This window comes from Panthera uncia (genome assembly GCF_023721935.1).
Source record: "Panthera uncia isolate 11264 chromosome E2 unlocalized genomic scaffold, Puncia_PCG_1.0 HiC_scaffold_20, whole genome shotgun sequence".
NCBI classification, from domain to species: Eukaryota; Metazoa; Chordata; class Mammalia; order Carnivora; family Felidae; genus Panthera; species Panthera uncia.
This window is the reverse complement of record NW_026057589.1, coordinates 8,256,924-8,284,173: the sequence shown is the minus strand read 5'-3', so window position 1 is coordinate 8,284,173 and position 27,250 is coordinate 8,256,924. Positions and strand designations below refer to the sequence as shown.

The 27,250-nt window shown below is 44.5% G+C and overlaps 1 long non-coding RNA gene across 1 annotated transcript in view; it reads right to left on the bottom strand.

The window, feature by feature from the left end:
• LOC125916570 (uncharacterized) overlaps positions 1–26,702 on the bottom strand; it is a 53,159-nt gene extending 26,457 nt beyond the window's left edge. Inside the window, exons 1-2 of the long non-coding RNA XR_007455968.1 lie at positions 26,238–26,702; positions 18,829–18,989 (exon numbers count right to left, since the gene is read on the bottom strand). This is a non-coding gene — a long non-coding RNA (uncharacterized LOC125916570). The remainder of the gene's footprint in view (positions 1–18,828; positions 18,990–26,237) is intronic.
• Between the last annotated feature and the right edge of the window lie 548 nt (positions 26,703–27,250).

Below are 27,250 nucleotides of genomic sequence, written 5' to 3'. Positions count from 1 at the left end.
TATTAATATGAACACCCCAACTTTAAAAGTGGGAAAAAATTTGAAGAAACACTTTACCAGAGAAAATATATAAATGGCAAGTAAACACATGGAAAGATGCTCAACATCATAGTTATTAGGGATATGTAAATTAAAATCATAATGAGATACTACTACACACCCACTAAAATGGCTAAAATTAAAAAGACTTATCATACCAAGTGTTGTCAAGGATATGGGCCAACTATAACTCTCATAGAAATTGTTGGTAGAAATATAAAATGATTCAACCACTTTGGAAAACAGTTTGGCAGGTTTTTACGTTTATTTATTTATTTTGAAAGAGAGAGAGAGAGAGAGAGAAAATCCCAAGCAGGCTCTACACTGTCATCTCGGAACACGACATGGGGCTCAAACCCACGAACTGGGACATCATGATCTGAGCTGAAACCAAGATTCAGATGCTTAGCTGACTAATCCACCCAGGTGCCCTAGTTTGGCAGTTTTTTAAAAATTTAAAATGTACATACACCATATGACGCAGCCATTCCACTCCTAGGTAATTACCCAAGAAAAATAAAAACACACATTCACTCAAACACTTGTACATGAACATTCATAGAAGTTATATTTGTGGTAGCCCGAAACCAGAAACAACTCAATTGTCCATGCACAATTGGATATGGATAAACAAACTGTGGTATATCCACACAATAGACCACTACACAGCAATAAAAAGAAACTATTTATACATGTAATGACATGGATGAACACTAAAATAATGAAGCTATGAAATAAGGCAGACAAAGTGCACCTACTATGATTCCACATATATACAAATCTAGAAAACGAACTGATCTACAGTGGCTGATAGCAAATCAGTGGTTGGCTAAGTGGGACAGGAAAGACAGGGATGAAGGATTTCAAAGGGGCACAGGAAAATGAGTGATGAATACATTCCTTGTCTTGACTGTGGTAATGGTTTCACAGGGATAGACACATGTCAAACTCATCAAATTGTATGCTTTAAATATATGCAATTTACTGTACATAAGTTATATTTCAATAAAGCTGTTCAAAAGAGGGGGAAGAAGGTGTCCACACTTGGCCCCTTGGTGGAGACCAGTCACTCTTCTTCACCTACTCATCCATACCTCTCTCACTTGTTCTAGGGTTCTCAAGGGAAAGGGCTGTATCTTCTGTGTCAAGTCTCCTGTAGAGGATGAGGGTGACATCATATGATGGAGGAGACTCCTTGGGCAGCAGCAGAAGGCCAGTGGTGATTACATTTGGCTCCTGGAGGAATCTACCCAACCACGGGACATGTACGCCACTGTCATTCCTGCCTTATTTGTGGAATGTGCAACAACTGACTCTGGAAATAGTCCCAACATTGCTGCAGAGCTGGATGAGGAAGAGGGGAGGTGCTGAGCCATGCTTGGCTCTTGAAGGAACTGAACTACCCAGGCTTACCCTTCAGGTTGGGGCTGTCAGACAAGATGGTCATTATATAACCTACAGTGACTCGTCAAATTCTGGAGCCAGAAAGCCAAAGCTATGTGCAAGGTGCTCCTGCAGCAACTGGCTAAACCTAGATTCCAATCTTTCCTACGCTGACCTGATTGAAGTCTCTTGAGGTACTGACTCCTGAGGGCTAAACACTTGACTCTATACGAGGGAGTTCATTTCTATGGCATTCAACTAGGCTAAGAATGCAATCCTCCACCCTGTTGGCAGTCCTGCCAACATGTGTGACCTGCCCTCAACCTCTGTGTGTTTTCCTTGATAGCATGAGCCTTACTAAAAGAAAGCTGGATTCAAAAATATCCAACCAGGGGCACCTGAGTGGCTCAGTTGGTTAAGCATCCAACTTCGGCTCAGGTCATGATCTTGCGGTCCATGGGTTTGAACCCCATGTCAGGCTCTGTGCTGACAGTTCAGAGCCTGGAGCCTGCTTTGGATTCTATGTCCCCCTCTCTTTGCCCCTCCCCTGCTCGTGCTCTGTCTCTCTCTCTCAAAAATAAATAAACATAAAAAAAATGTTTCTAAAAAAAAAATCCAACCCTAAAATGGACTTACGTGTAGGGTTACTACTCACATGACTAAATGAAAAACTGTTTCCTCTACTCACAACACTTCTGATACCAAATGTGTGGGTTTTCCCCTCACCTTAGGCAATTCTGACACTAACTACCCAGAGTTAGTGCAGACCCTGCAGGTTAAGGGCTCAGGCTCACAAGATTGCATATACTTCAGATGCCAACTGAAAGTAGTGGGTGCCCAGGTAACCCACACTTCTGTCCAACTTGGCTATAAATCAAAGGTTCCCATGAGCCCCTTTTCAGGTTCAATAATTTGCTACATGGCTCACAGAACTCAGGGAAACACTTCACTGTTCCCGGTGTATTATAAAGGTCACAATTTGGGAAAAGCCAAATGGAAGAGTTGCATAGAGCAAGGTCTGGGGAAAGGGTATGGAGGTCCCATGCCCTCTCTGGGTGCACCACTCTCCTAGCGCCTCAGTGTGTTCACCAACCCAGAAGCTCTCTGATCCTCCCTTCACTCACAGATTTTATGGAGGCTCCTTTGCAAAGGCACAAATTGATTAAATCATTGGTTGTTGATGTTTAAGTCAATCCCCAGCCGCTTTCTCCTCCCCAGAGATGGGGGAGGGTGCAGGGCAGGGACTGAAGTTTCCAAGGCTCTAATCACATGCTGGTTCCTCTGGAAACCAACCCCCATTCCCCAAGAACCATCTCATCAACATAAATTCAGATATGGTTGCAAGGGCTTATAGGAGTAACAAAAAATACCCCTCTCACCTCTATCACTCAGGAAGCTGCAAGGATTTGAGAAGCTCTGTGTTAGGAACCAGTGACAAAGACCAAATATCTATTTCTTATTATATCACAACATTACAATGACAATTAGACACCTGATGGACAGGCGTTCTGGGTGTTCCTTTAAATCACACACTCTATCACCAGCATCCACAAAATGATCTGGTTTCCAGAAACTGCCTACAGGTAGATTTTCAGGCATGCCTGAGAAGCAGGGTGACTCTTCCAGTGACAGTCATCCTCTCCCCGCTGGGTTCTAATGTGGTTCCATTTCCTTAGGAAGTTCACCTTGATTGTGACAAGGGCCAGGCTGCAGGGACAAGGGGCTGTGCATGGCAGACAGTCTGAGCTTTCTCTCTGGGTCACTATCAGTGCTCCAGTGACCTTTGTGGATGCCACAGGCCTTGCTCGGTTCTCTGGCTCAGGCCCACATCCATGTTCTCTCCTCAGCTCACTGTCTCTGTAGGCTCAGAACCTGGGATCACTCCCCATCCTCCCACACATTCCTGACTGAGCTCAGCCATCCAAATGGCGGGGAAAGCTTGCTTTCTAGATCTCTCACCCAAGAGACACTGGCTAACAACTCACCACCTGGCCAGATAACCAGGCAAAGTCTGATGAATTTTAATTAAAATCATGTGCCCAGAATGGCCATCCCAATAGGCAAGGCAAAACTAGAAGGCCTCTCTTCTAACCAAGCACTTGTCCAGGGCTCACATTGGCACAGCACGTTTCCCATTTGTGTTGTAACAGAATACAGTCTTCCCAGGAGAGCTTTGGTCCCTGCTGGCATTCAGAGAAATAAGGGTGTGAACAAGAGGGCACTAAAGCCAACTGTAGTCATGTGTGGAAGGACACAGAGCTCTGCTATCTGTCTCAGTGCCCCAGTACCTGGCCTTTAATGTGTTCCACACACAGATGTACATCTATGCAGCACAGGGTGGAGGGGGCATCAGGGACCTGACCTGATTAGGAACTCAGGCCCCTGATCAAATATTTACTGGGCCCTTACTATGTGATGTTACTGTGGATTCAGCCTCATTCAGATGGATGAGGCCCCTGCCCTCATGGTTCTCACAGCCTCAGCCCTGTAACATTAGCCCTGAGAGGTCATGAAGCAAGAACAGGGCTGACCAGGTTGGATACCAGAAGCAGCCCAGGTAGAACTCCAAAATCCCATCCCTGAGTGAAGGGAGAAAGAACTCAGGACAGGATAGGGCAAGGCCAGATACAGGAAGAAGCAGTCGACACCTCAGCCAAAAGCAAAGAGATGTGTATAGGGAGTATATCTGTGAGTGAGCAAGTGAGTGAGTGAGTGAGTGAGTGTGTGAATTCTGGTAGGATTTAGCAAGTGGCCAAGGCTGGCTGGGTGCCAAGGGAGTCTAAAGAGAGTGAGGGCCCCCACCAGAGCTTCTCCCGAAGGCTTGATGTGCTGCTCTTGGCCTTAGCAGGGCAGCTCCTGTACTAGCCTTGGGCCAGAGGTCCAGCAATGTGGGCTGGGAGCAAAGGCTGGGCTTTCAGGGATGTAGTGAGGAGTACACAAGTGAGCAGAGAAGTTCAGAAGGTGGGCCTGACAATGCAAGCAGCACACGATAGTCAGGACTATAGACCATGGCTACATCTCCCACACATTTTCTGCTGAGATGCACATGAACCAGAAACGCTTAATTGCTGCAACTGGCCTCCAGGCTCTGCTTTTCACTCACCACTTGCCTCCCATCCCCCTTCCCTAGACTTTGGCCTTCTTGGCTTGTGCCCAATTAGAGCTTGCCTTGTGAACTACACATCAGACTTGGACTTCCATGGCCTGCCTCCTGGGTAGCCCCAGTTCACCCACCCTCTTCATCCTCCTGCTATTATGGCTCCTATCTGATGCAGCTCTGACTCCCACCCCACACTCACCTGCCAAACTATCAAAGTAGCTGGTTGTGCCCCACAAGGCTTTCTTAACTCTAGTTGATGGGAGTTGGTCAAGAAAGATCAATGATGGTGTGGCTCTAGGGAAGAGAGCAAAGTACAGGGACTTTTGTTACGAAATTAGGGGTCACTCAGGAGCTGAATGGGGAGGGGACCAAGGACACCTGAACAGGCATGGGCTGGAGGCAGGTCTACCTCAAGATTCAAGAGACAGAGTTGGGGGGCACTCATGACTGAATTTGGGAAGCCTCCTGGAGACCCCAGGAGTTGAGGTGAAAGGTGTCAAGAGTCACTAAGTGGGGCTTGAGGCCAGGAACCTAAGAGACTGCAGGGAACTCAGCTGGGGACAACTATCAAATTGGGCATCTTTCTCATCTGGGCTTTCTGTGCTCTTGTCCCAAGGCATCTCAGAGATACTGCTGGCCCCTAAAGGTCGAGCAAAGCAAAGAAGACAGATGGGACAGGACAGCAGGAAGAAGAGCCACAGTGACCAAGACAGCTCCACACTTGGGGTAAAGAAGCCTGTTGGGTGCTCTGAAGAGAGTGCTACCTTGCTCACCTTACAGCCTGAGCTACATTCTCGCCGGGGCATGGCACACCGTGGGTATAGCACTTCAGAAGATTTCCTTACTTCCTGCAGGTCACAAAGATACAGTTAGTAAATCTTGCCCTGAGGAATTTCAGATTAACTGCTCCCATCTGTTCATCACCCAAAATCCGGAGCAGAGTTGGGACAAGACATGAGACATGTAACGATTCCAGATTCCAGGATCTCAGATATCAAAGAGTTAATTTGATTTCAGAAACATGTCATCAACTCCCAAGGAGAATGTGGCTCCAAGGCTCCTAATAAGTGAGAATGACAAGGCGATGCCAGCACCCACCAGTCCTACAAGTGCCATCCACAACCACCTGCAGCTGCATGGCACAGGCTAACCAAGGTGAAGACGGAGAGCAGCCTAGCGCCAAGCCAGGCTCTGCCAGTTTACTGCAGGATCCTGGACAGATCACTTCTCTCCTGGCCTCAGTTCCGGATCTGTAAAAGCCTTCTGCCCTGTGTCAGGCTACCTGGGGCAATCCTGCCCACTGAGCATGGCTTGCTCTGCACAGGCTGAGCTCTGGGTAAAGGCTGTCTGGGCCATTCACCTCCCCCCATCCGAGAAACTGAACTTCCTCTAAACCTCTGTGGCTTGTGGAAGGCTCAGCCAGCACAGAGCACTCAGGGGCCTTCCTCTGGAAGCAGCCAATTCTAGCCGTGTGGCCCTAAGTGACCAAGGATGGCTAGCTGAAAGGAGAACAGAGAAAGGAGAACCAGACTCAGAGAACACTGTTTCTGCCCCCAGACCACTGGGCTCAGCACTGCCAGACTCCCTGCTGTTCTTGCGGGAGACAGTAGTTTGAACTGACAGCCTCTAGGGCTTCTATACACTGGGGCCTCGACTGAGTGACTGCCCTGCTCTGTGCCTCAGTTTCTCCACCTGCAAGTGGCTCGGTTGTGAGGATTAAATAAGGAGATGTGTTAAACAAGTGTCACAGAAATGTAATTTCCCTCCTTGCTTTTCTTCTAACCTCACAGCCACCTTCCCTCAGGCAGGGCGAGCTGCGGCTCTGCTGCTCTGTTTGTCATAAGACAAATTCAGAACCTGACCCCCAGATTCTGGGTGAATCAGTTAAGAAATGACTATAAAAATGCGTGGCTACGTTAGGAATAAATAAACATGTGGGTGTTCCCAGTTGCTTCCTTTACATTTTTTTTTTTAAGCAAACTCTACTGGTAGCCGTAAAGACCCCAGTATTTTGGAAAATTTCAGTGGACAGGAATAGCAAAAAACTGTTAGCCCAAATAACTTTTTCTTAAGTTTAATTTTTTATTGAGAGAGAGAGAACAAGCAGGGGAGGGCAAAGAGAAGGAGAGACAGAATCCCAGCAGAGACTGACATGGGGCTCAACTCACAAACTGTGAGATCATGTCCTGACCTGAGATCAAGAGTCCGATGTTTAACCGACTGAGCCACCCAGGCACCCTGCCCAAATAACTCTTCAAATTTTCTATTCTGACCCAAATCCAATTTTAGATCACGTTGAGAATGCCTTATACTCATATTGAACAGAATATGAAATTAATATTTCTATTCTCAATATTTGTTGAGAAAATAGTCTTACAATTTTAAAAACAAATTTGTTTAGAAATATTGCAAAACTAGCTTTTACACTATTTCTCATCATGCCTTATTATTATTTCTGGTGGAGTATAGTTGTGTTAATCAAAATTGCCTTACTTTTACTGGTGATTATCATGTCGACTTTGTATTTCACAAGATTAGACAAAGAGCCACACATTGTATTAGCCAAATAGAGCTGTAGCTGGCTTGTCTCTAGAGGGAGTTTCCATGCTTTTCCATCAAATAGTTTTTTTAATTTATTTTTTAAAGCTTATTTCTTTATTTTGAGGTGGGGGTAGGCAGAGAGAGAGGGGGAGAGAATACCAAGCAGGCCCCATGCTGCCAGCACAGAGCCCGATGCAGGGCTCATTCCCATGAACTGTGAGATCATGACCTCAGCCAAAATCAAGAGTTGGATGCTTAACTGACTGAGCAATCCAGTTACACCCAAATAATTTTAAACATTATTTTGGTACTTGAAGACTTAACCTTAGTGAATAAAAACACTGTTACATTATTAAAACAAAGAAAAACAAGAGAAGAATTAAGTTAAGTGACTGAAGCCGTTGGGGCAAAAGGAAGAATGCAAACTCCAAACTTGACAATTTGGGGATCTTTTTGCAAAAACCATGATGCCTGTGCCAATAAAATTCAACACACTCACAGTGAGTTCTCCAGCTAATCCAGAATATGGCAGGCAAGCAGATCTTGGCAGCTGGGTCTGAGGGGTGTGGCACGTAGGGCTGGCTTCATGGATAAGCGACAGTGCAGTTGTGCTTGGCTCTCCACTCAGGATTTAATACTCTATAGTGGCTACCTCAAAGTCCTTAATAATTTTATTTTTGAGCTCATGCTTTGTAAACGAAGTCCAATGGGACAAGAGAGCATGCACCAATGGGAGGGCACCTCGATTCCCCCGTGGCCACCCTTCCTGGGACATGTTCTCTGCTGTCTGCCCACTGTCCCCACCCAGTGGCCGCACCAGCCCTGGAAGGGAGGATCATGGTTGGGTGTGTGTGCCGCATCACAGGGCAGGGGCCTAGGCACTGTGAGGGTCTACATATGCAACTGTGAGTCACCCTAGTGCCTGAGGAAGTGCAACATTAAACAACGAATTAAAAACACTGCTACATGGGGCGCCTGGATGGCTCAGTTGGTTGGGCATCTGACTTTTGATTTCGGCTCAGGTCATGATCTCGCGGTTCGTGGGTTTGAGCCCCACATCAGGCTCCTCACTGTCAGTGAGGAGCCTGCTTGGGATTCTCTTTCTCTCTCCCTCCCTCTCTCTCTGCCCCTCCCTTGTACTCACTCATTCTCTCTCAAAATAAATAAATAAACTTTAAAAAATTAAAAATTAAAAAAATAAAAACACCACTACAGGTCAAGACAAGAAGGAAAAGGAGAAGGAGAAGGAGAAGGAGAAGGAGAAGGAGAAGGAGGAGGAGAAGGAGAAGAAGAAAAAGACAATTCCTGCTTTTTAAGCAAGGGGCCCCACTTCCTACAAATTACGAAGCTAGCTCTGGCAACAGGCACTCATAGGAGAAAGTTCTAATCCTGAAAAAGTTGGAAATAGCTTCAGTGTGGAGCATGGGGACTTCTCCCAGCAGGGCTTAAGCAAAAAGACAGCCCAACAGCAATGAGGGCCCAGGCAAAGATGGAAAGCAGACACTAGGGTCTGGTGTGGCACCCACATAACCATGTGGAATGTTCTAGCAGCAGGGAGATGCCTGGGAGCAAGGAAAAGTCAAGGTGGAGCTTTCACCTTTACCTTTGGTTTAAAATGTTGGGGACTATTATGCAAACCAGTAGGAGTGCACATTGGTACAACCTTTGGAAAGCAACTTCGCATCCCATCCACTAGTAAAATCCAAGATACACACATACTAGAGAAATTCTGCACATATGTACAGGGGACACATATGAGAGTGTTACAGGGCATTGTGGGAATATAAAAAGCTAGGAATAATCTTAATGTTCATCAGGAGAATAGATATAGCAGTATATCCACATGGTGGAATAACACAGAGCAATGAAGATGAATGAATTACAGCTACATGTGTCAACATAGAAGAGTCTGGACTGTAACATGAAGCAGCCCTGTGGGCATACAGCCTTCAGGAGTGACAGCTCTTATGTCCCCCATGTTGGTTGAGTCCTTGAGCAGGGAAGGGGATGGCCTCCTATAGTTGAATATCAGACACTTAGAAGACCTACCTCATCCAATCCACCAAAGGTTCAATGGCGAATTTCCATCATTAGAAATTTACTCCTCTGTGTCAAGGCTATGTGTTAGAAATCAAAGAGACTGATGGTATCTAGCTCTACAGAATTCTGCTGGGCAGCCACTGGCCCAAACCCCTTGTCACTAAAAAGCTCATGGAAGGAAGCCAAGGTAGAAAGGTTGAGAAGCTGGGTCAAGGACGGGTCAATATCACGAGTATTGAAGGATTGGTCAGATGAAGAGAGGTCAGAGGAGGCAGTAGAAAGCATCAGGGGACAAGAAATGCCAAAGAAACCAGAGATTTAAGGAGGAGTTATACGTGTGCCTTGGTGGCTCCATTAACGGCCTGACTCTTGATTTTGGCTCAGGTCATGATCTCACAGTTGGTGGGATCAAGCCCCACTTTGGGCTCTGTGCTAACAATATGGATTCTCCCTCTCCCTCTCTCCTGTGCCTTTCCTGCTCGCTCTCTCTCTCTCTCTCTCTCTCCCTCAAAAGAAATAAACAATAAAAAAGGGGGGGTAGTTATAGAAACTGATCACATATCAGAGGTACATCAGTGAAGATTTCATTTAATAATTTGACAACTAAGAAGCTGCTGGTGACCTTAGCAAAGGCCACTTTGGTAGAATGATGGGGGTAGAACCTACACTTGGTGGGGAATAAAAGAAACTGAGGAAATGGAGGCACAGTATGTAGGCTACTTTCAAGAAGTTTATTTACAAAGTGCAGGATGGGAGCTGTCAGAGAAGAGAAAGTGAAGGTTAGAGCACCTGCCTAGAATAGGAAAGAATTATGTGTGCAGGGTAGAGGAAAGGAAACAGACACAAAGGAAGGATTAGAAAATCAGAGAAAGAAGATAATTTATTGTCCTGGATCCTGGAAGAGTCAAGGGGGGCAGGGGCGCCTAGGAGGATTCGTCTTAGAAATGCCATGTGGATCCTTTAGAAACAAAAAAGAGAGGAGCTGAGAACCTGATATGCTTCATTGTCCCAGGACAGTAGAAGTTAAGGTCATTGGAGATAAAGACAGCAGTGGGGTGGACAATTTGAGGAGAGCTAGACAAGCAGGAAACAAGCCACCACTGGGAATGGCATTAGTGTCTGGCTAGGTGTGAATAAAAGGACTGGCAAAGAGCTGGCTGAGTTGGAAACCACATCTCTGTGTGGTACTAATTTTCTTTTGTCCCAGTAGAGGTCAATAGCTCTGAAGTCCTGCAGACAAGATGAGAGGCTGGATTATTCCCAGGTTAGGGTAGGCAAAGTGGGTACAGCTGGACATAGGGTTAAGGCCACAGAGAGTGCTGGGCAGATGACAACAGCTCTGGAAACATCTGCAGTTGCTAGACAAAAGAGACTTTTCTGGTTTTCTTTCCTTTTCTTTCTTTTTTTTTTTTTTTTTAAGATTTTATTTTTAAGTAATCTCTACACCCAACTAGAACTCACAACCCCGAGATCAAGAGTTGCATGCTGTACCAACTGAGCCAGCCAGGCACCCCTCCAGTTTTCTTTTATAGAAGAGATAATAGTCTGTTGTAACTTAAAATATAGTAAATAGAAAAGCCATTCAAATGAATAGAGTTGATGTTTTCAACATTGAAGTAGCAGCCCACACCCCACCTTGCTTCTGGGTCAGCAATCAAGGTCAAGTGCTTCTATGGGCACATGACCTTGCCTGCCCACATCTCTCAGCATTATGTCCACCCCACAAACTCAGAGGTAACAATGGGATGAGATTCTTATCTGTACCTCCCACCCCTGTGCAGATGACTGGTGTCGAAGGTACTTAAAAAGATAAGTTTACAAGTTTCTAAAATGCAGTAATTTGGTCAACTTGATGAACTATTATTGGAAAAGGGGGATGAAAATGATTAAGTCCTTGCTTTTTGAATAGAAACCATGCTGCTGAACACTGCAGCAATTTTATCACCCTCTTAAACATCTTTCAGCAATTTTATCCTTTTTTCAGAATTTAGAGATGGAGTCTACTTTTTGTGCTTTATAATTTTTAACTATTTTCATCCAGTTATTCCTGCTCTGCACTGTTTTATATTCATAAAAGTCAGAATTACTTAAACAACCAACAATAGGATTTGTTATATACCTCTTTTTTAAAAATGTTTGAATATTTTATTGAATTGCTATGACGCCCTTCCTTATCAGGGGTATATTTCTTTCTTTCTTTCTTTCTTTCTTTCTTTCTTTCTTTCTTTCTTTCTCTTTCTTTCTTTCTCTCTTTTTTTTTTTTTTTTTTTGAGAGAGAGAGAGAGAGAGAAGGCAAGGGGCAGAGAGAGAGAGAGGGAGAGAGGGAGAGAATCCCACAAGCGGTAGAGAGAGAGAAGCAGGGCTTACCCAGAGTGGGGCTCAAGGTCACCTGAAGTGGGGCTCAATCTCACCTCATGTGGGACTCAAACTCATAAACCATAAGGTCATGATCTGAGCCAAAGTCAGATGGTTAACGACTGAGTCACCCAGGCGCCCTATAGTTCCTTATTTTAGTGTTTATTTATTTTGAAAGAGAGAAAGAGAACGCCAGAGCAGGAGAGGGGCAGAGAGAGAGAGAGAGAGAGAGAGAGAGAGAATTTCTTTTTTCTTTTAAGAAAAATAACTCATGTTAATGACAGGAAAATTTTAAACTACAGATAGGTAGAAGGAAAACTGGCAGCTAGTTAATATGTAAGAATATGTCTTCCAGCTCCTTCTCTAACCTGTATACAGTGGGTTCATACTGTATTTACTTTTTTCAACCACCTATAAGGAATCTAGCTCTCCAGGATTGAAGTGCCCTATCTACCTGACACATATCTGCCTGCCCTGGGTCCTAGGGAAGGAGTTTTAGAAGAAAGAGTAGAGGGTGCTGTGAGCTTAACTTAAGGAGAAGAAAGACACTATGGGCTCTCCCTGGAAGGTGAAATGGCCACTTCTGCTTCAGGGACCGCAATGCCTTCACTGAATAATCATGTTAACAACCACCTCCGGACATCTGTGAATAATCTGGAACCTTGTAATTTGTGCTTTTGGAGAGTTCCACAAAGCCATGGTGTGGGTCCCTCAACCAGGGGCATTCAACTCATGGCTGAGAGGAGCCAGTGAAACTTGAACCTGAGCCATAACAAAGTAGGAACAAAGTTCAAAAGATTAAACCTGTTAAAAATGCCAACAACGACCCTGAATGGTTGTTATCCTAAAATAACATAGCAAGTGAGCCTTTTTTCTCATGGAGCACCCCAGTGTACTCTCACTTGGCCTGTTCAGGAATGAGGGGATGTGCTCCAGACCCCCAGAGGTACTGCCTTCTTCTGCCCACAGTCAAGTCCTGTGACCCCTGCTCTTTCAGCCTTCGTACCAGGAAGATAGAATATGGTGTTTCTTTCATGCCCCCAGGACATAGCAGTGGGCCGCATTGCCCATGAAGTCTCTAAGAAATTGATGGGTAAACTGGCCTCAGGTGGCCACATGGTGTATGGAGAGAGCAGAGGCCCAGATAGACCAGGATTTTCAACTTGGTCCTGCCCCATTCCAGACCTTGAGAAACTTACCTAATTTCTCTGATTCTCCAGTTACTTGCCTATAAAATAGGGATTCTTGTAAGGTCATGAGGATGAAACTGGGACTACATAGGTAAAACACCTGGAAACTTACGTGGCATATAGGTGATGCCCAATTAAGTATTAATTTCTTTACCTCCCAGCCCAGTGGACTTTTCAGACTTGCCATGACCTGGAGCACCCTGGATATTGAGATGAACAACATTCATTCATTCAACCAACATTTACATAAAGTGTCTATACATCTAACACCCCGGAATATCAACTTCATTTAAAGTTTTTAAAATATGATTTTAACACTAAGACAAATATTATGGAGGAGAATGCAAATTTTGTATTAAATTTGAAAGAAAAACATAAGTCATTAGTCCCATGCCCTGGACTTCCCAGGGATCCCATTCACGGCAGCTTGAAGATGCTAAGATGCCCAAGGATATGACCTCAGGTCTGATTCACACAGATCTCCACCTTTTCCTGCTGTAAGATATGAACCAGAAGTGACACGGCCCCTTCCTAGGAAATCAGTGTAGAAGCAAACTGGCCCAGAAGACAAGCCAAACAATTACACAGTGAGTCCTCGGGCTCACCACCCTCACTGTCCCGACAGCCTCGCTTGCACAGTCTGTCTTTCTGACTTGTGAGCAAAAATCGGGGCAGATTCTTCCAAGATTATCCTCAGTTCTCATGAAAAGACACTCCCAATTCTAGGAAAACTTTGTGAAATTTGTCACATCTAGGATGTTCAGCCAATTCAAAGTTGTTTTCCTTACTCCCTCCCATTCTAGCCTTCTGCTACTTCTTGGGTCACCTTCTGAGGTCAGATTCTGGGGTGTGAACCGGAGTGACCCTATCTATTTGTTACCTGTGTCTTGCTGGACTCACATCTGTTGCTGCTCTTAACACAGGTTGACCTGGGCTGGAAACCAGATCTCCTGTGTTTACTTTCTCAACAGAAAAATGTAGCTCCTTCCCTGAATCTATCACCATGTTAACTAATTTCAGTATTTGATAGAAACAGAGAAATGGTGACAGTGATCACCTCTGAGTGATAGGACTAGAAGTGATTTCTATATTCATCATTTTGCTTACCCATATTTTTTTATTTTTAACAATGAGCATGTAATATTTGTGTATAAACAATGAGAAAAATGTAAGAACCAGCAATCTTCTTGCTTAGCTCTTTCTTAATGATTTTACATTCTGAATTTAAGCTCAACATTCAAAGCAGAAAGTCACAGAACGTTTTTCCGAAAGATAAGATACGAGAAATCCAATAATTCCTGAAGGCACTTAGGATGAGCACTGGGTGTTGTATGTAAGTGATGGATCACTAAATTCTACTTCTGAAATCATTATTACACTAGATGTTGACTAACTTGGATTTAAATAAATTAAAAAAAAAAAGAATAGGGGGAAAGAAAAAAAAAAAGAACTCCAGTAATTCCTGCATATTGCCCTTTACCAAGCTAAACCAATTTCTGGTTTATCCTTAGGTTTACAAGAACAAATGAAAGATTTTTAAAAGTTTATTTATTTATTTTGAGAGAGAGAAAGAGCATGAGCAGGGGAGGGACACAGAGAAAGAATCCCACGTAGGCTCCACGCTGCCAAAGCAGAGCCCAATATAGGGCTTGAACTTATGAACCTAAGAGACTATGGCCTGAGCCAAAATCCAGAGTCGGTTCCTTAACTGATTGAGCCACCCAGGTACTCCTAAATGAAATTGTTTTTAAAATAGGATTATTTATTCACTGTACTTTACATACAGTTAAGGTTATCTTCCTATGAATCAAAATCACAACAAAACTAGAAAAATTGCTGGTGAAGTAATGGAAGAAGAAATTCAAAGCCATGGTCTTGGGAGATCACATTATTCTCCAAAACAACTTAGTAACCCAAGGAAGTAACACCAGATGTAGATTTTAATTCCCTTTTTACAGACAAGGATTCATTTAATTCTAGTAATTTTTTTTAATGCTTTTATTTATTTTTTTTGAGAGAGAGAGAAAGAGTGTGAGCAGGGGAGGGGCAAAGAGAGGGAGACACTGAATCTGAAGTAGGCTCCAGGCTCCGAGCTATCAGCACGGAGCCCAACGTGGGGCATGAACCCACAGACTGTGCAATCGTGACCTGAGCCGAAGTTGGATGTTTAACCGACTGAGCCACCCAGGCACCCCTAATTCTAGTAATTCACTTAACAAATATTTGAATATTTACTATGCTCCAGGCATACATAGTTCTAGGCACTGGGGATACAACAGGAAACAAAACTAGCAAAAATTCCCACCCTCATGAAGCTTGCCTTCTGGCCAGAGAAGCAGAAGATTCCCATGCAGCAAAACAATCTTTAGCACAGTTTTAATACTGTTTGTACTGTTTTGACTGTTTTATTGCCATTTTACTTAGAGAAAGAGAAATTTCTACCAAGTCCTTATTTACTTGTTTGTTTATTTGTTTGTCTGTTTTTGAGAGAGAGTGCATGCAAGCAGGGGAGGGGCAGAGAGAGAGGAGGACTGCAGATCCAAAGCAGGCTCTGTCCTGACAGCAAGAGAACCCAATGCTGGGCTCAAACTCTTAAACTGTGAGATCATGACCTGAGCCAAAGTCGAGCACTCAACCAACCGAGTCACCCGGTATCCCCCTACCAAGTCCTTCCTAAGTGTGGCTAGGTTTACTGTTTCTTGCCATAACTCTGCCAGGAGTGGGACAGACTGCATGCCAGTACCTTTGGAGTCAAAGTAACTAGAAAATTGGTGAGCTACCCAACCATAACCTTCCTACTACAGTGAATGTCTTAGGATTTAGTGGATACAAAATGGTTCAGATGTTCCCAGAAGAAGCTAAAGTGTCCCCAGGTATGACTGGAGTAGAGAACTGAGCTAAAAGGTTGAGATACCTCAACCTGGGATGTTGGGACTGCCATGGTGGGCTACTGGCATAAGCAGAAACAGAAATGGTACTAACTTAGTGAGAAGGAGATTTTTAGCTTTATGTGAGAGAAAACATTTCAATAGCCAGAGATGTTCCACAGTAGAATGGGCAGTAGGAAGGGCAGTACTCAGGCTTTGACAGTGGATGGCTGGCACATCTCTCCCATTTACTGGCTGTGTGACCTTGGGCTAGTCTTAGAACCTCTATAGGCCTCAGTTTCCTTGTCTGTAAAATGGGAATTAATTTTTTTTAAATGTTTATTTATTTTTAACAGAGAGAGACAGATTCAGAGACAGGGCATGAGTGGGGGAAGGGGGAGGGAGGAAGACACAGAATCTAAAACAGGCTCCAGGCTCTGAGCTGTCAGCACAGAGCCAGACGCGGGGCTCGAACTCACAGATTGCGAGATCATGACCTGAGCCAAAGTCGGACGCTCAACCAACTGAGCCACCCAGGTGCCCCTGTAAAATGGGAATTAAAACGGTACCTAGTTCCGGGCACCTGGCTGGCTCAGTCAGTAGAGCATGCAACTCTTGTTTTCAGGGTTATAAGTTCAAGACCCATGTTGGGTGTAGAGATTACTTAAAAACAAATCTTTAAAAAATATAAAATAAAATAAAATAAAATAAAATAAAATAAAATAAAATAAAACAAAATAAAATAAAACAAAATAAAATAAAATAAAACAGTACCTAGTTCATGGGATTATGGTGAAGATTAATAAGAGAAAGCAAGAGAAGCAGAGCTCACCCGAAGTGGGGTTCATGCTCACCCAATGCGGGGCTCAAACTCATGAACCGTGAGATCATGACCTGAGCAAAAGTCTGTTGGTTGCTTAACTGAATGAGCCACCCAGGCGCCCCTATTCTATGCTGTTTTTATGGTGGATTTTATTCTATTTGTTTTGATATCAAAATAATATTATATACATTCATATTTGGCAAAATGATTAAAATTTGGTAGTTGTGATGTTAACATCACAAAATCCGTGGCTATAGCAGGGATAGAACCTACAACTCCCTATGAGGATTCCTCTCAACAATGCTTGATGCTACCACATTTTGGATATGACCATGGTCTGAGCCCAGGACATGACCCCTGACTAATCAGGGAATGCCCTAAAGCAAGAGCACCACCACCCATACACACACCCAACAGGGCTGATTTGAAAGGCATCAGGGGTTCAAGACAGAAAGTCCCCAGGGAGGCTATCCTCAATGTCACAAAGATCCCATCTGAACAGAGCAGCAGTGCCAGCCTGAGCCCCACTCTGGGACACCAGAACTGATAGATGCAGATGGCAGCCTGCAAGGCAGGACTCTGGAGGCATGGCCAAGCTGGGCTGGAAAGCCAAGTTGTAGCTCAGTGGGATGAAGGGCAGCCTAAAGGTAGCACAGGACAGGACCCCAACCCAGTCATAATCCCTCTTGTGATTGGGGCGTGGGGGGGGTGCGGGGAGGGGGCAGATATTCAGACAGGATTCTTCTTCCACCCCAGTGAGGACACTCCAAGGGCAGCTGTCCAACCCCAAGAGACTTGCTTTACAGCCCAGCCCTACCTCCTGGCCCTGGCTGTTGGTAACAGTCCAAGGGCAGGAGACAGCAAGCAGCCAATCTACTTACGTGTGCCCAGCAGGACCTCTGGCAGCTGCCATCCCCATACCAATGCCTTAGGGTCAGTGGGCAGCCTTACTGTTGAGCCAAGGTACAGGCCACAAGTTCCTGCCATCATACCCTCCCACTGGCCAGCTTTCCAGGCATGCCTAGGCCTGTCTGAACTCTCAGCAGGTAGAGTTCAGGCCTATCTCCCCCACTCCCCTCACACCCACTACAATAATGTCTTGTATGTGTGTGGTGCTTAGCGCTTTCCAATACACTTTTCATATCCTGTATGTACTGATTAGGATTTTTAGTTGTAAGCAAAAGTAACTAACTTTGGCTAATGTGCACAGCAAAGGACATAAATCAAAAGATAGTGAGTAAGTAGCTCACAAAATTTCCAAGAAGGTAGAAAATCAGGCTTGGAAGCACGCAGTCAGAAACAATGCCCTAAACCCCAACTCAACATCGGTCTAAGAACACATGACTGTGACCACTGAGTCTGGAATGGCAGGATACCATCCCTGCCACCTACACCACAGACACCCTCATACTGGATGCTGCCGGGAAAACTGCTACCACTTAAACTGAGATTGTACCCATCAAGTCACTAAAAATAGACGCTGCTCCTTTGCCGTCATTGGCTTCCAATTCAAAATTGGTGAGGTGTAGCAGGAGGAAGGGGGCCTGTCTGACTGGAGGAGCCTGAGCCTCAAGCCAATGTCCACGCCCTAGCTGTAAAGGAAGATGGCTCCACCTCATGAGGCATAGGATTCCTCAAGCATAGGAAGGAGGCTCAGTTGCTAGGCAACCAAAATGGGTGACAAATGTTCAACTTTGCATTGTACTCAATCATCACACTAACACATGAAGTTGTCAGAATGACTCCTATTTTCCCCATTTTATTTATTTTTTAATGTTTATTTATTTTGGAGAGAGAGAGAGCACACACACGCGTGCATGGGGGAGGAGTAGATAAAGAAGGAGACACAGAATCTGAAGCAGGCTCCAGGCTCTGAGCTGTCAGCACAGAGCCTGACGTGGGCCTTGAACCCACGAACTGCGAGATCATGACCTAAACTGAAGTTGGACACTTAACCGACTGAGCCACCCAGGCGCCCCTTGTTATCCCCATTTTAGACAGCAGGAGTGTGACCAGAGCAGCTTCTCTACTGATATATTGATATAAAACAGGGAGAAAAGCAAAGTTTTGTTTTCAGGTTTAAAAGATCAACTGCATGGGGCGCCTGGGTGGCTTGGTCGGTTAAGTGTCGGACTTTGGCTCAGGTCATGATCTCACAGTCCATGAGTTTGAGCCCCGCGTCGGGCTCTGTGCTGACAGCTCAGAGCCTGGAGCCTGTTTCGGATTCTGTGTCTCCCTCTCTCTCTGCCCCTCCCCTGTTCATGCTCTGCCTCTCTCTGTCTCAAAAATAAATAAACGTTAAAAAAAAAAAATTAAAAAAAAAAAGATCAACTGCAGAAGTGTGTAACCTGGCTACAGGTCACTTAAAGAAGGTCTCAGAATCTCATCTAATCTTAAACTTCATATGAACCCAGCTGAAGAGGTGGCTGATATACCACTGCAGATTTATGGGTGGGACAGCATCTTGGGTTCTAGGCCTGCTGGACTTACCCGGGCTTGAACATTCTAGTCTGGCCACATACTTGCAGAGAGGGGCAGCCAAGGTAAAGAGGTTCCGTAACATCTGGTACGTGGGCTCTGAGCTTCAGAGGGCAGAACTGGGGCCACACGGGAACCACAGGGATGAGCTGCCACCTCAGTACCTGTAGAACCTGGCAAAAACAAGATAGACTTCCCCATGAGGTTGTGAGTCTCTATTGCCAGGGATTTGCCAACAGAGGCTAGAGAGCCATCTACTAGAAATTTCAGTTGAACTAGATGATAAACACAATCTCTTCCAACTCTAAGATGCTATAAGCCTCTGATGTGTGTTAAAAGGGCAGGCATGACCCACAAGTGAGGACAATGGCCCTCCAAGAACCTCCTAGGGACCTAGTGAATTAACCAATGACAAAAAGATAAGAAAAAAAAGAAAACAAAAAATGGGCACTTTTACTAGACATCAATTATATGCAAAAATACAAAGAAGAATCATTTTATACTTTACATCAGCCAAAACAAAAAGAAATGTCTAATGCTGGAGAGGCTGGGATAAAATTGGAATTTGTGCTGGTGACTGGATAAAGTGGGTACCACTTTTTTGGAAATCGACATGGCAAGTAATATCAAAACACCAAAATTATTTTTAATCCTTCAACTCAATAACTGTTCACTTGGGAATTTACCTTAAGGAACAGTTTAAAGGATAATTGCTATTGACTTGGAAGTACTCATTACATCATTATTAATAATAAACAGTAAGCCTTAAATAGGGAAGAGATTAAATATAGTATAGTTTTGATGGAATATTAGGCAATAATTACAGATGGTGTTTATAAAGAATCTTTGTTCCTTGAGGGCAAGTCCTGCATCCTGTTTACTACTATAGATCCAGCTCTGTCTGAAACACAGAAATAGTTCATTAAATATTTGTTGAATGAATGAGTGAATGAACAACTGAACAAATGAATTCAATCTTAGCAAGAGAAAATGCTTATTACATGTTATATTAAAAAAAAAAAGCAGAACTCAAAATTATATCTAAACTATGATTTCCAGAATATGAAAGACTATATATACATGTGTCCTACATGTAGAGTGTAATGTGGAAAGAATTTTTAAATAAGATGTTTGGGTTACATACTAGGGATGATGTGTTATTCTTATTTATTCAACATGTCTTACTGAGTATCTATTATATATCAGGTGCTGTGCCACATGCTGTGAATACAACAGTAAAAACAAAAACAAAAACAAAAAAACAGACAGTCTCTACCCTAATGGGTAGTTTATGTTAGTGGGTTAACTGGAGGTGTGAGAGTGGGAGAGAGATTGAAAATAAACAGATAAGAGAATGTATAATATGTCAGATGGTGATAAGTGCTATTGGAGGAAGGAAAAAAAAAAGCAGAATGGGGGATAGAGAGTGTTAGGAGAGGAAAGGCTGTCATTTCATATGGGTGTCCATGAGGATATATAGGAAAAGAGCCTCCAAGCAAAGGAAACAGCAAGTGCAAGGGCCCTGAGGCCAGAGTGTACTTGGTACACTCAAGGAACAGCAAGGAGATCAATGTGCTGAAACACGGGGTACTAGGAGACAAGGCAGAGATGCTACAGGAGTCAGAGTATGTTTGCTTTCAGTGAGACAAAGAAGCCACTGGGAGTTTGAGCAGAGGTGTGATGTGATTTGACTTACGTTTAGAAAGAATCATTCTTTTTACAAGAATACTTTATGAGAGTTTAAGATAAAAGGAAGTATTTCAAACAAAGAACAAATTATCATAACATTCATGAACTGATTTACAAAATACTTTCTGAGCACCCCCCACTATTCTCAGGGTCTGTAATAGCAAAACTACTTCAAGATTACAAAGACATTAACCATACAAAAATATTTTTAAATAACGTTGGGTTTTTTAAGACAAAGATTGTTCATAGCAATGCAGCGATTTTGTCATTTTTCTTTAAAAACTATGAAAAATCATTTTTCTCAATTAACATTTAGATGCAATTTCATATTCTATTCCAAGTCCCATAATTGTAAACTGAGCTGCTTCTGGGAAAATCTTTTTTTTTTTTTTTTTATCTTTTAATGTTTATTTATTTATTTTTTTTTTAAATTTTTTTTTTGCGTTTATTTATTTTTGGGACAGAGAGAGACAGAGCATGAACGGGGGAGGGGCAGAGAGAGAGGGAGACACAGAATCGGAAGCAGGCTCCAGGCTCTGAGCCATCAGCCCAGAGCCCGACGCGGGGCTTGAACTCACGGACCGCGAGATCATGACCTGAGCTGAAGTCGGACGCTCAACCGACTGAGCCACCCAGGCTCCCCATAATGTTTATTTATTTTTGAGAGAGAGACACACAGAGTACAAGTGGGGGAGGGGTAGAGAGAAAGGGAGACAGAGAATCTGAAGTAGGCTCCAGTCTCTGAGCTGTCAGTGAAGAGCCCGATGGGGGGCTCCAACCCACGAACTCCGAGATCATGACCCGAGCCAAAGTCGGAGGCTTAACTGACTGAGCCATCCAGGTGTCTCTGTTGGGAAAATCTTAAAGTTGGCTGCTTACTTGACTTGTCTTACATAGCTCACATACAGCACTCCTACAGCATCACTCACAACCCAACATTACTGATAGGAGGCCCTTGTGGAAAGTCTGTATGTGCTGGCAAGATTATCTGAAAAACTAATAAAATCCTTGTAATCCTTTTCAAGGATGCAGAAAGGAAAATGGCTGCATTTCAAATTCATGACATTTCAAAGGCATGAATTAAGCTCTAAACTCTACATTTGAAAAAAAATCAACACAAGTTCTCTAATTTATGTTCTAAACTGAGAAAACAAATCGTTGCTAAGAAATGAAATTTGCAAAATTTTTAAAACACATTTTCTAGTTGATATGCACATACTTAAATCTACAAACTACACCAAAATATAAACTGCAGGAAACACTACATTGAACTTGGTTGATACAACTTCACCATGAAATCTAGAATTGTTTTTCGGTTTCATTAAGTTTATTCCTAGACATCCTGCCTTTTAGGTATGTATAAAACTGATCATGTTGAGATGATACCTCTATGAAAATGTATAAGAAAGTCATGGCTCTTATGAGAGTGAGAGGGCTTCTTCTTAGCTCTCCAACATCTTGATTTCTGTGTCACTCATGTCAGAGGTTTCTGCACCCTATCCCTCCTTCTTACCATCTGTTAACTTCTCACTTACTATATATTTTGACACAGAACTACCAGGATTCCTCTCTCCATCAAAGCAGCCATCTTTATGAGTGACCTGCCAATGACCTACAAAATTGCCTTTCAATGCCTTCCCATGACCTCCTCTGTCCTCTCCAGTCACCCTGCCATTGCCCCTGACCAGACTTCCTTTACCTCTGATCAGCACTGCCTGCCCTCCCTGCTCTTCCCTCCCACCCGTCACATCATTCTTCTTACTATACTAAGAACTCCACCCCTCCACCTCCACCCCTCTGCCCACTCCATCCTGGCTTCACCTCCTTCCTCTTAGTGGCCCAGCACTCCTACCTCTTTTGTCAACATCTCCAACTTCCTTGCTTTCTGGTCTCCTTTGTCCAGCAAAGCCCAGCCCTGGAACAGCCTCACCAATAGCCTTTCCCACGCCTATCTCATCGTTGATAGGATGCTGAAGAAAGCCTCGAACCCTACAAATTAGTGCCCCATAAACCCATGGCTTTCAACCACAGCAAGCCCTCACTACTGCCCTGTGGTGCGTGTGGGCTGCTATTAGCTTTCCGTCCTCTTTTCCACAGCAGCCATCTTGAATGTTTTCACTCTTTTTCCAAGCTTTCCATTCCATCCAATTCCCTCACACTGAGCAGATATCCTTGCCTCTGACATCACATAAGAGTAATGGCCACTGGGTATGAACTGCCTCCATTTCCTGAGCCCATCTCCCAACCACCTGGTACCTACTGACCTACCAACCTACTTGCATCTCCAACTCTTCCTTCCTTTTTCCCCTCCCATCTTAAATGAAAAGTAGGCCCTCCTCCTGCCTGAGGCTGAGTCTGAACTCTACCACCTTCTACCATCTTGTTGACCTCACTCCATCCTTCCACCCTTCTCTTTCCTTTATCCTCAAATGTCCCTCTACTGGCTTTTCCCCATCAGCATTTTTAAATGCCCTAACCTCTCTCAACTTAAACCAAATTGTCTCTCAACTCTACATCCTTTCTGGTTTTCTCCCTCCTCCCCTTCAAAACCATTTCTAAGAGTTGTCTACATTGGTATTTCCCAAAGGATTTTGGTTTTCTCTTTGACTCTCTCTGGTGAAGGATTTTATCCATTCCCATGGTTTTGATTATGATGTATGTACTCCTAACTTGTTAACTTATGACTCTTTTTTCCAGATCAGATCTCTCAAGTATGATAGGCTCTCAGGATCTGTTTCTCTTGGTTTGAATTAGTTTTAGGGTAATAGTCCCTCTGGCTATTTCTTCTTTGGACATGAATTCCCAAATATTAAGGCATTTTCCCAAGCCAAACCTACTGGACATCTCACCTGGTTGTCTCCCACTCATTTCAAACCCACCTGCTCCTTTACTATTCCTCACCTCAGGGGAAAGTACCACCATCCGTCCACCAAGTTTTCCAAGGCAGACATCCAGGCATCATCCTTAACACACCATTCTCCTCCAGGCCCTCAACTCATCACTCACAAAATCCTTTGAATATTTACCTCCCTAACACATCTCAGATCTACCCTCTCTTTTCTATCTTCATAGATGCTGTGCTGGATCACTGCAGCAGCTTCTGACCTACATTCCAGCTTCATCTTCTCCTGACCATTTTCCACACAGGCCTCAGACTTTTCAGAATACATGTCTCCCTAAAAATCTTCATCTTTAGAATAAAGTTATATTCCTTAGCCTAGTATACTAGTTTCTTCAAAACCCAGCCCTGGTTAATCCAACCCCATGTCTGAGATTCAACATTCTGGTTAATCCCCACAATACTTAATCAGAAGACCTATGGAACTTCACTGAGACCTTTTTTTCCCCTTTAACATGGTAGGAGTCTAGCTCAATGTTCCCCTAAAATCCTTTGTAACCCTAGGTTCTAAGTAGCTAGAATTCCATTCTCTTAGGCTTCTATTTTCTAAAACCACCCCTAAAAAATGGCAAAACAAATATATTGAGCATATACCTGACCAAAATCATACCACTAGTAAGAGAGAGAACGGAAATTTGAACCCAGATTAGCCAGGACACCACCTCCTGCTTGTTTATTCACAGTCAAACCAATTTCTGATAATCCAAGATGAAGAACATTTTATTAAGTGCTTAATATTTGTGAAGTGCTTTACATAAGGCATCTCATTTATCTATTAAAACATTGTCAAATAAGCAAACTGCAGATCTGATAATGTAGTTTGCGCAAGTTTGAATCCCCCCACCTTTATCCTATTAGCTGCTCCCTAAAACCAATAAATACCATTTTACAACTGAAGAAACAGGTCCAGCCCAGGGTCACACATCGAATTGGAGGCAAAGTCAGAATTAGAATCCAGATTTTCTGACTTCACTTGACCATGTGGATGATGCTATTTTAGTCCCTGCTTTCCGGGAGAATCACGGAACCCTGGTTTTCACTATTTGCAACGATTTCCTGAAAAGTAGCCCTACAACTTAAGGCTACACTGACCTCCGGAGTTTCAGCTGTGGCTCTAAGCAGCATTCTTTGTTAACCTTCTGTTGATAACTCTGCCAATGCTCTGTTGATGCCCATCCTGTGGCCTAGTCTTCCCCCACCTACTTTTCCAAAAACCTCTGCTCTCACTGCATCCAGAGAACTAGGCACTCTGTGTCACCACAAATCCTATTTCTTCCCCCTTCTTATAGTTTTCTTATCTTCAGTAATGAGGCCCCATTTGTTTATCCAGCTCCAGTGGCCTTCCCTTATGGTTTGGTCTGGATCAAAGTCCCTCTGCCATGCCTCTTAGAGGTCCTGTTATTTCCTCCCCAAATGCAACCCATTTTACTCATTCCCCCATCCTAGCCTTCCCTCCGTGGATATCATCAACTCAAGGATGACAGCGTTGCTTTTTCTCAGGATCTGTCTCTTGGGTTTGAAACAGGTTCAGGGTAACAGTCCCCCTGGTTATTTCTTTGGCCATGAATTAATTATACCCATATATTAAGGCATTCTCCCAAGAATGCTTTAGCTGAAATACACCCAAAAGTCTGGTGGGGTGACATATGAAGCATGTGTGGGATTAATTGGACCATCTGGCCAACACCAGAGCCCTGAGTGGGAAAAGATTCAGGAAAAAAAAAAAAAAGGCAAACTAGCAAGGTGGGACATCACCACCAGGGCCCTATGATGCTGGCAGAGACTGAAAGAAGGGCAGGCATCTCAGACTGTCATTGCTTCACAACTGACAGGGGCAGAAGATCTTTCCCAGAAAGGGAGTGGGAGGTAGGGAATTTAGGCACAGAAAGAAGGGCAAACAGCTAGAAATAGGGGAACATGAAGAACTGATGACCTTTAGTGGAGAACTGACAAGACTTCCAAGTAATGATCAGCATGAATCTATCATTCCCTAGTGTCATAGGATTCTAAGGACTCTCAAAGCACTCAGGCAAAATTCCAATCCATTATATGAATGACAAACATTTTGTCATGAGGGTGGCATTCCTCTAGTTGAACGTTTTCAGCAATGGAAAATACACAACCTTAGGAAATTAAGAGCACGGAGGTGTGAGTAAAATTCAATTAGTGTTCAATTCATGTTCAACTCAACAAATATCTCAGAGAACCTACTATGTGTCAGACACTATAGGCACTGGCTTATACCTATGAATAATATAGACATGGCCCCTGTTCTGTGGATCTTATCATGTGGAAGATGGATACATAAGCACACAAATGGAATAGGGGAAGTAGAGAGTGCTGCTCATATGCAAGGTGGAATACCTAGTATGGAGCCAGACATCTAGGAAGGCTTCACAGAAGACGCAACGTCTAGGCTGGGGCTTGAAGAGTGTGAGGGGTTAGCTGAGTACAAGGGTGGAGGGAACCACCAGAGTGAGAGAAAACGGGTGATTAAGACTTCCCAGCCACCAAAAGAAGTTCAGAGTGTCGCAAGAACAAGGTGGAGACCAGATTTAGAAGGGCCTTTAGAGCAATGTTCAGAGGAGTGTGGGCTTAATTCCATAGATAATGAGAAGGAGTAGCGCCCTCTGGCTACTCTGGGGGAAATGTTGCCGTATCAGGGATGGCGTAAGGAGGCCAGAATCCTGTATGGGAAGACTGGATAAGACCTTGACGGCTCAAGGGATATGACCAAAGTAAAGCACTCCTCTATAAGTTCGAGACAAAACTAAAGCGATAAAGTTCAGAATGCCACACTCTCAAGCCACAGGTCTCCTCCGTCCTCTCTCACCTTTGCTGGGCAAACCAGAGCGGCTCGACCTCGGTTTGCCCCATCACCGCGGACTGTGGGCAGGGGGACGGCTCCACACCCTTCTTCTCAGGTAGGAAAACTGAGGCCCAGAGTCCCGTGGAGGGTGCCGAGGACAAAAAAAAAAAAAAAAAAAAAAAATCGAAACGGCCTCCCAAGAGGCTGCCGGTAGTCACGCACAATCCGAGGGTCCCGCGGCCTGCCCCATTTCTCAGTCAGCCAGCCCCGACCAGCCGCCTTTGCTATGGAAACAGTCCTCCCGCCCTCCTCAGCGCCTCGGTTTCTTCATGCACCCTGGGAAATGCAGTCCACCCCGGTAACCTGCCCGCGGCATAAGCCCCCTTCGCGTCCTCAAAGGACTACGAGTTCCAGAAGGCAGTACAAAAACTCCGACAGTCTCTAGGGCATGCGGTCTTGACGAAAAGCTAGAGAAACCCGCCGGCTGGGCCGAAGAGAGTGGAGAAGGCGCCCCCAATGGGCGGCCTTCTGGGCGTGGCCAGGATCTCCATTGGCTACGGCCGCGCAGGGGAGGCGGAGTCAGCGGAATGAGGCGCGGAGCTGTTCGCCGCTCCAGGTGCTGAGTCCGAGGGAGGCTCCCGACGCGAGAGCCGCGGTCTCCGCCGCCGCCACCGCCGCCGCCGTCACCGCGAGAGCCACCGCGGGAAAGCCGGGGCAGTGAGGAGCGCAGAGGAGCTCGTTGCGCTGCCGAGCGCTGACAGCCCTCCCTCCTCTTTGAGGTCGGTGCTGCTGGATTCTCTTTTGTTTTATTGGGGACGGAATGAACTGAGATGAGGGGGCCTGGGGAGTTGATGGGACCTCTCCTCACCGCCCTCAAGACCATCTGTCCCGGAGAGCTGCTGACTGACTCCTTGCGGGCCTCTCTGTGGCCTGTCGCCTGAAGTCGGAGCAGCTTGCGTTAGTTTTTGTTCTATGGTAGAGGGGATTCTCGAGTGTGAGGGGCAAAGGCTGGGGGAACTCCCCCCGTCTCTACTGAG